We start from the raw sequence: 9,283 nt of genomic DNA on the forward strand, positions 1-9,283 counted from the left end.
GAGCTTTTTGTGGATGAGCAAAGAAAGTGGTTTCTTGAAATGGAATCTATTCTTGATGAAGATGCTGTGAAGATGTTGAAATGACAACAAAGGATTTAGAATAGCACATAAACTTAATTGATAAAGCAGCTGCAGGGTTTGAGAGTTGACTCCAATTTTGAAAGAAGTTCTACTATAGTACAATGCTATCAAACAGTATCTCATGCTACAGAGAAATCATTCATGAGTCAGTGGATGCAGCAAACTTCATTGACTTATTTTAAGAAATTGCCACAGTCACTCAACCTTCAGCAACCACCACCCTGATCAGTCAGCAGCCATCATCATCAAAGCAAGACCCTCCAGCAGCAGAAAGATTATAACTCACTCAAGCCTCCAGATGATGTTTAGTGTATTTTAGCAGTAAAGTATTTTTTAATTAAGGTATATGTGTTGTTTTTAAACATAATGCTATTGCACTATACTGTTTCCATAACTTTTACATGTACTGGGAAACCAAAAGATTTATCTGACTTCCTTTATTAATTGTGATATTCACTTTATTGAGATAAACTAGAACAAAACTCACAATATATCTGCACTTAAAACCTAAGGTTCTAGGAACAGCATCCATTCACACTAGGGGTGACTAGATACCAGCAACGAATTGGAAAGGGAAGCAGAGTGATTAAGAGCATGAGCTCTGGAGCCTGATTGCCAGGATTCAGTTCCTGGTACCTCCACTTGAATAGTTCTGTGATCTTGGGCACATTACTTAAAAGTTCTCTTGTTTTTGATGTTTCTTATCTGCACATACTAATACTAATACTAATAATGATAATAGTATTTCTTGGGGCTTTGGGGAAGGCTAAATGAGTTTATATATGAGTAACTAACAATATATATACATGGCACAGAGCAAGTCCTCAAAGAAATTAACTAAATAATCTCAACAGAGCAAGCCATCCTTTAAAAAGGGGTTCTCTTGTATAAGTGCAGTATGGAAAAATTCACCCACTGCTGACATTGGGAGAGAGTACTGCAGCAGAGAAGGCTGACACTCCTATTTGAGACAAAATAATAATAATAATAACAACAACAATAATAATAAATGATGTTATTTTTCCCTCAGGGATATTAAGATATGTGCATTCAATAATGTATCTTCATCTAATAATGTCAAGGACCAGAGGATTAAGCTGACAATAAATATATACATTTACGAAAATAAACCTGACAAGTTCCAAGACATTTTAGTTAGTTAACTGGGAGTTTAATGAAATTATGTTTAACAGATTTCAAATGTAGCGATGTCCTAACTGTATATGACATGAATACTGTCTGAAGCAGACTCCATTCCAGGCAGTTGCTTCAAACAGTGATTATAACTACATTTCTAAAATACAAATGCATAGGTTATATTTTTTGCCTTAGCTAAAAAGTATATTGGCACATTTTAAGAAAGATTTAAAATAAAAAAAACTTCATTGAAAATAAATTTTCAAAGACATATGTAGACTGATTAATAAAACATTTAAACATGGAAGTCTAATATTAGGTTTCCATTACCTAAGTGAAATCAAGTCTGCTCTTTTGCCTCACATTTGAAAACAACTAGAGTTAAAAAAAACAAGAAAATAAAACAGAAAAACACATTTTGTACTGATGACATCTTTTCCCATAGCTTTAATCCTCCTTATTTTCGGTTATAACATAATTTATTCTTCTCTAGTACTTACCAAAGTTCCCATTTTCCCTTCATATTATCCTTGGAAAGGAAGCAAAATTGAGGTCTATCAATATCTAAACAAACATTTGGTCTCATGTTAATCAATGGATATGGATTCAATTTATATTGGATATAAAACAAATTTATTTTAGTTTTGGATATAAAACAAATTTATTTTAGTTTTGATTGATAAAACACCGGTGTGCTCCCGAATATGCTAATAAACCTCTATGTGACTAATCTGTGAGGAGAAGCAGCACTCTTATAAACCACATAGTTGCCATTTCACTGTATCACTGTTATTTAATAGACCAAATGACATGTTCAGGAGTCACCATGGTTTTATGGAAACCTGGTTGGGCTTAGATTAACCTAAACCTGAATAGGGAAATAATGACAGATTTATATAAAAGTTTATACCATATTAGCATCTTTTAATTAAAAAATATATTCCCATGTTAAGGGGAATACGATGTCTCTGAAAATTTGACTCTATCCAACAACCTCAGTAAAGCATTGAGCTATAGTATAGCCTTGATACCATAGAGATAGGTTGGTTATTTATTTATTTATTTATTTATTTATTTATTTTGCTTACTTATTTATGTCTGTGTTGGGTTGAGTTTTTTGCCCTTTTGATACCAAGGTAAAAAATATATATATTTAATTAAAAGCATGAAGTAATAAAAAGATAAAAGTCTTACATTTTAAAAACGAATACACTCTTTTGACTATTTTGCAAATGATAATATATTGTATAAAACTGTCTCTTCTAGGTAAACAAACTAATTTAAAGGTAAAAAAAGGAGGAAACAGGTTCTGGAAAATATTTGCAATTTATCAACTGATAATTAGTACTAATAATCTAGTAAACATAGACTCTAACTCAGTTCACAGTAAGTGATTCTACTTTATTTTTAAATAATAATAAGACTTTTATTGTTTTGTTAAAAATTAAATTCATGTCTTCATTTTTTTGGTAAAATAATTTATTGAAGTAAAAACAATTAGATTTAAGATTACACAAATACTGGAAAATGCAGATTATTTTATTAATCTGATTTAATGAACAATATTATAATACTAATTAGACATGAAAAAATAATAATCTAAATTTATTGAAGACTTTCCTGTTTAAACGAAATGGCAATATAATGTATGAAAATATATTTCCTGTTATTTAAATAGGTTTGTTGACTTAATTATCATATATCTAATTATATGTTCTTCCTAAATCACACTAGCTCAGTATTTACATTTCAAACTGTACAATTAAATGCAGTCTGCCTTTTACTTCTTCGATTTTATACTAATTAAGACTATACATCTTCCAAGTTATGAACCAAATTACAGGGAGGTAAATCAAAGGCGTGAAAATCATCCAGATACTTTTTATTCTTAAGGTTTTATTTTATTTTATTTTATTTTATTTTATTTTATTTTATTTTATTTTATTTTATTTTTGAGAGAGAAAGAGTGCAGTAGGGGCAGATAAAAAGGGAGAGAGAAAATCCCAAGCAGGCTCCGTTTTGTCAGCGCAGAGCCCCATGCGGTGCTCATTCTGATGACTGTGAGATCATGACCTGAGCTGAAATCAAGAGTCAGTTGTTTAACTGCCTGACCCCGCCCCCAGGAGTCCCAAGATACTTTGAGGTGTGTAACTGCTATTGATGAAGGAATTTGGATAGGAATGATTGTTTATGTGAATAAATGGGAAAATGATTGAAATATCTTGTTGGTATGTAACCCTGATCTTGTGTTTCTGGTACATTCTTATTTTCCATAACTTCATCAAAACATTTTCTTATATTAAATGAGCAGATTTTTTGAAATAATTTAATAATGCAGCAGGGTAGAAGTACTTTGGTAGAAAAAGAGAGCTTTCCTAAGAAATTATAAATGTTTACGGTTCACGCGTGGGCTTTAAACCCAGATACAGACAAATGTTTTATATAGCTGGGTACTGGCTTTTCATATTAAGTGTATTCTCTGATAGTCTGATTGAGTCAAGAACACAGAGGTGTTACAAATTTGACTCTGAGTGTCTTTCATTAACACCATTGCAATGATATAACTTATGTTTTGGGGTTAATAGCATCTCTGAATATGAAACAAAGATAAGATAGAGAATAAAGCCAATGACTTCAAATAATGTCCTTTGAATATATTTGTGTTTTGAAAAGTTGGTATCGTAATCATGATATCTCTAAAACAGAATTATTTTTTCAAGCTGTGTTCAAAATCATACATAGAGTATAAAATCAGTTTTGTTTCATGAATGTATATTTTGATCCTTTAATTTTTTTTGTTAATTTTTGTATAAATATCTGTAAGATAATTCTTAAAAATTAAGGTACTATCAAATTTTAACCATGGAGAGAAAAGTTGAAAGCAACATAGTGTTATAGTTGTTACAAAAATGATGTAAGTTAGAAATATATACTAATACTATTAACAGAAGTTTGATTAGTTTTATGAGTTTATCAAATAATTTATCCACATTAGCATAAAGCATATAAAATCATCTTTTTTTGTCTTAATATTATTTTGAATTTCTTACTGAAATAAATTTGGTGTGTACAAAATAATGGTAAATATATACGATGAATGTGAAGATTCTCCTAAATATGCTAGGGTGTTGATTCCATTTAAACGTATCCTAGGCATCACCAGTAGGTAAAGTATATACACGGTGGTCATTCATTTAACATCATTTTTAAAACTACAGAATCAATTCTAATTTCTTTTTTATTTTCCTGTTTTCCCAATCTTTTTTTCAAATTGAATGAGTAGTTTTATGTATTCTAACATTTTTACATAGTTTAATAAAACAATATTTTGGAATGTTTTCCATTTGGAATGGAATTCCAAATTCCATTTGGAATGGAATTCCAAATTCCATTTGGAATGGAATATATTAGGGGGGGAAAGACCTTGTAGTGGTAACCAAAAGCATATCTCTTAAAGATAACTGAATATTGCAGGTAAAACAGACTTTAACTCACATTATTCTTACAATTTCTCAACCCTATGTTTCATTTTCCATATTTATAACTGGCCTTAGACTCTGCATTGCTTTTACGATCCCATAGCATCTAGAAAAATAAGTGAATTCTTTATGGCTGAAAGCATGCATTGATCCTCTGATACTCTCTTATCATTAAAGAAAACAAAATTTAGAATATAATAATATGAGTTCTTATTTCAAATGTTCAATTATTTTCTCAAATAATAAGTCTTTGCCTAATGACCTTCAAAATTCGTTACCTAGTGTTTCTCAACAGTATTTTCTGAAAATAAAAATTATAAACCACACTATTAGTACAGTTAACAAAAATTTAATTGTTATGGAAGAAAATTATGGGTTTTTGGTTAGCAATTAAATAAAAATTAGATATGTGTGGGGAGTGCCTTATTAAAAATATTATATTAATATAATATCTCCTTCTAAGAAAATAATGTAAATTAAAAATAATGCTATTTTAATTTTTATTACTAACCCATGGCATGGGGTTAGGCATTTAATGTGTTCTTTTCATTTCCTTCCCTAATTACCTAATGGCTATTTACAAAGTCACATTCTAAAAACACTTTTTCTAATTCTACGCATGTGTCAGGGCATTCAAAACAGTTAATGGTTGAAAGGCGATAGGAAATCAGCCACAATATTTTTAAGAATCACAAAATAAAAAGCTTAATTGAAGTTTCCATTATTTGGAGAAATTTGTGGAAAAATTGAGTAGAAAATTATGAGGGAGTTACTCAGAATAAGTTTGTTGTACACTGTTAATGTGCCAGATTATGGGTGATTAAGTACAGGATTTCTCCACTGAAGGACATTCTGCACAGTATAATTACATAGGTAAGAAAGAATATAGACACAGATAAATTATGTCAATCAATATAATTTGAACCCAAATCTGACACTTAATTTTTATATAAGTAAATTATATCAATCAATATAATTTGAACCCAAATCTGACATCTAATTTTTCTTAGTAACAAATTTGTGACATCTCTATACCAACACTTAAGTAGGCAATAGTTTCTTAATAGTCCTGGACAGTCTGTACTGGTGAAGGAAGCATTAACAGATGTTTCATCTCAACATTACTGTAAGTTTTTTTCTGGAAATTCTTTTTTAAAAAATACACACTTTAATTTCTCTGTTTAATAATCTGCTATACTTATTTGGAAAAACTTTGTCACTTTTCTTTATTCACAGTTATCTCTATTTCACGCCGTCCCCCCAAAAGCTTGCAGAGAGATACCAGAGAAATTGAAGCAATGCATTGTTAGCTAAAGAGTTGTAAAATTATACTTAATGTGGAAATAACATTTTCTTAATCCTAGCTGGGATTTTTTCTCTTTTGTAGCCCACCCCCTGATCAGATACAGCGGAAACAATTCAGGGTTAGTAAGAGAGAGACTTAAGCACATCTGGCCACAATGAACAGTGAAAATTCTATTAGTTCAATAGCCAGAGATATATGTGCAAATAAAAGGCAAATAGAAGACACATATAATAATAATTCCAAAGTGATTACTTTTCTTTTTAATTCTCCATTTTGTTCAATTTTGCAGAGACTCCAAGACCCCATAAGTAGTTATTCTTCTCCCCCACCTTCTCAGAGTACTAACTGTATAAAAAGTTTAAAGACCCTTCCTGGGGGGAAAATGTTTTCCAGCTGTCAAAATTTAAGCTTAGCTAATAGTAGAGCTAATTTTAAAAGGCATTGTTCCCTGATTAAGATATTTGTTTAGAAGTATGCTTTATAATCCATTTAGATTTTTATTACTTGCTAAATTTATCTTCTAGAATATCACTGTGCATAATAACATCTAGTAGTAATAGATTTTGTATACATTTGGGAGTAATACACTGTAGTTTCTTTAAAATGTGAAATAAATGAGAATATGTTTCAATATTATTTCAATGTCATTAAATTCCACAGTAGGAACATTGCCAAACTAAATGAGAATACTATTCAGGATACATATATTTATTCTGAATAGTGTACTTACCCAGCACAGCTTCTAAGGAAATTCTTGGTGAAATATTCTTAGGATGGAATTTGATTTTCTGATATTCCGCAGAAGAGATTTACCCCCAGGCAAGGTGGGGAAGAGTGAAAGCTTTGCAATGTAATCCTGCAGGCAGGGTCAGGTCCAGTGAACAGAGCCTGATGATCCTAAATCAGGAGGTGATACTCTCTGCTGGAGAGGGAGGGTTGTTCTGAGTGGATTGGAAGTGTTGTCACATTGTATGTGCTCAGCAGCAGAAGGGAAACATCAGAGCTTCCTGTTACATCACTCTGACCCCGCCTGCAGTTAGTGTTAGGTTACTTTCTTTCTCAAATAGCATACCCCAGGAAAGCAGCACTCCTTTCTTATTCTGAGACAAGAGCAAGAAGCAGCCTGAACAGACAGAGATCATATGCTGTATGAATACATTGTTAGCAGCCAAAGCTGGCTGCATTTCACCTTGACTGAGTTCTGTTAGAACTTGCCACACAGAGCAGCCTGTGATTTGAAGGAAATCTGAATATAATATTCTGTTCCAAAATTAAAGGAGTTAGGGAAGTGTGTGTGTGTGTGTGTGTGTGTGTGTGTGTGTGTGTGTACTTTACAAAGCTTTGGGGAACTTTTATCTAACATGTCTTCTTCAAAAAGGAACACAAAAATAATACCTACATCCATCATAATTAACTCTGTGATCCAACTTTTATTGAGATCTAATAATCAGAGTTATTAACTGATCAGGTTTTCACAATTAAATGATGAAACTTTATTCTGTAGGTTTTTAAACCTTTTTTTTCTTTGCCCATGACATAACTATGTGCGTGTGTGTCATGAACAAAACCATTGTGTGTATACATGTTGTGTGTGTGTATATACACATATACATAGAATGTTTTTTCATTATATGTAAGTATATGTTTTATGGAATAAACTTTTGAGAACATATAAATTTAAAATAATTGCACTTATTTTAAAATATTTAACTTGATTATGTTATCATCTATAAAATAAAATAATAATATATTACATTTATCCCTCAAAATAGCCATAACAAAAGTGCAGATAATTTATAAACATAATGGTTATGTAAAATATGTAACATGCTTTAATTTTTTAGAAGTTTTCTATCAAAACATAATTTTATTCCAAATGTGTTTAATAAATCATTGGACATTATCAGGGAAGAAAAATTTAAATTTGAAATGCACTTGTCTTGATAATATGGTAAATGTGTGAGATATGACAATAATCATAATCACTGAAATATAAACAACACTGGGCATAGATTTCCTCATCTGTAAAATAGATGAATCAAATAATATCTAAAATCATTTATATCTCTAAGACTTTGAGTCAACAAATTATGTAACAATTAGAAATAGATAAGACACTACAATAATTATTCAATTCTTGGTAAATTTGAGATCAGAGGCACTGAAAACTTGGTAAATTCCTTCAATACAGGAACAAAATGAGATGCTCATACTTTCTATCGACTAATAAAGGAGGACAAGGCAACATTAATTAAAGGGATACCATGTTTCTGAAGCAGTATGCTCCTGTTGACATTTTTATTACCTGGATCCATGGAAGAAACTTATTCCACAATCTTTGATTTTAAGATCAATAGGATCAAGGTGAAAAAAAAATACATATAAAAATAGGTTACATACTAATCCCTGTTGGTTTATAGTTAAAAGACCTGCAAGAAACTGAGTTATACCCATTTGGTCATTGAGAAAGAGAAATAACCAGAGAGTTAAATTGCCAGGTTATAGAATATTGTGTTTCCAGTTACAGTTTGGTTAGCTTTGCTTCAGGAGGCTGCTGAGATGTACTTCATTTTGAGCTATTTCCTTCAGCCTGTGAGAGGAGAAGTCAATGTTGCAGATTATGACTGGCTCCACTAAGAAGAGTTGTTTAATCAAAATACTGCTGTAGATATTTCCAGATGAAAGCTTTACTGAATTTTGCTATTGAGGCAGCACATTGCTTAGGAAACCACTAAGAAAGAAGTAGAAAACACTGGGATTGGACCCAGACACATGAAATTCCAGTCCTGGTTCTGACACTCTCTAGTGTGACCCTGACAAAACTTTTTAGGTCTTGGTGTTCTCATCTTAAAATTCAGAAGAGAATAAAAAAATAGATTTTAGTATCTGAACGATCCGTCCATGTCTTCTCATCTTCCATGCTTTATATAATATCTGACCCCTGGAAAGAGATTAATATAACTTTTGAACTTAAGTTATGAAAAACTAAAACTTTTCCCAATAAGTGTGCAAAAGCATTAATATTGTTTTCAAAGATTCGTTTGTTTCATTTGTCCAACACTAGTAAAGTCTAGTGCATAAAAAAAACCTATGCTTTGAACTTATGTCTTAAGACTCTTACACCAATGCTCTTTCTCCTCAACATCAAGTGCTATACTAAATGGGAAGGCAAATAGAAGTTATAATATTTATATTTAAATGATTGGTCAGGCCATGGTTATAGTCCATGAAGACTCTAGGATAATTTTTATCAGTATTATCTACAAGACTTATTTAGAGG

The 9,283-nt window shown here is 31.1% G+C and overlaps 1 protein-coding gene across 1 annotated transcript in view; it reads right to left on the reverse strand.

Annotated features, from left to right (window-relative positions):
• Window positions 1-6,942, reverse strand: part of CALCRL (calcitonin receptor like receptor) — a 103,345-nt gene extending 96,403 nt beyond the window's left edge. Inside the window, exon 1 of the mRNA XM_007094656.3 lies at window positions 6,734-6,942. The gene's annotated coding sequence lies outside the window, so the exon portion shown is untranslated. The remainder of the gene's footprint in view (window positions 1-6,733) is intronic.
• Window positions 6,943-9,283: the final 2,341 nt, after the last annotated feature.

This window comes from Panthera tigris, chromosome C1 (assembly GCF_018350195.1).
Source record: "Panthera tigris isolate Pti1 chromosome C1, P.tigris_Pti1_mat1.1, whole genome shotgun sequence".
Lineage (NCBI taxonomy): Eukaryota > Metazoa > Chordata > Mammalia > Carnivora > Felidae > Panthera > Panthera tigris.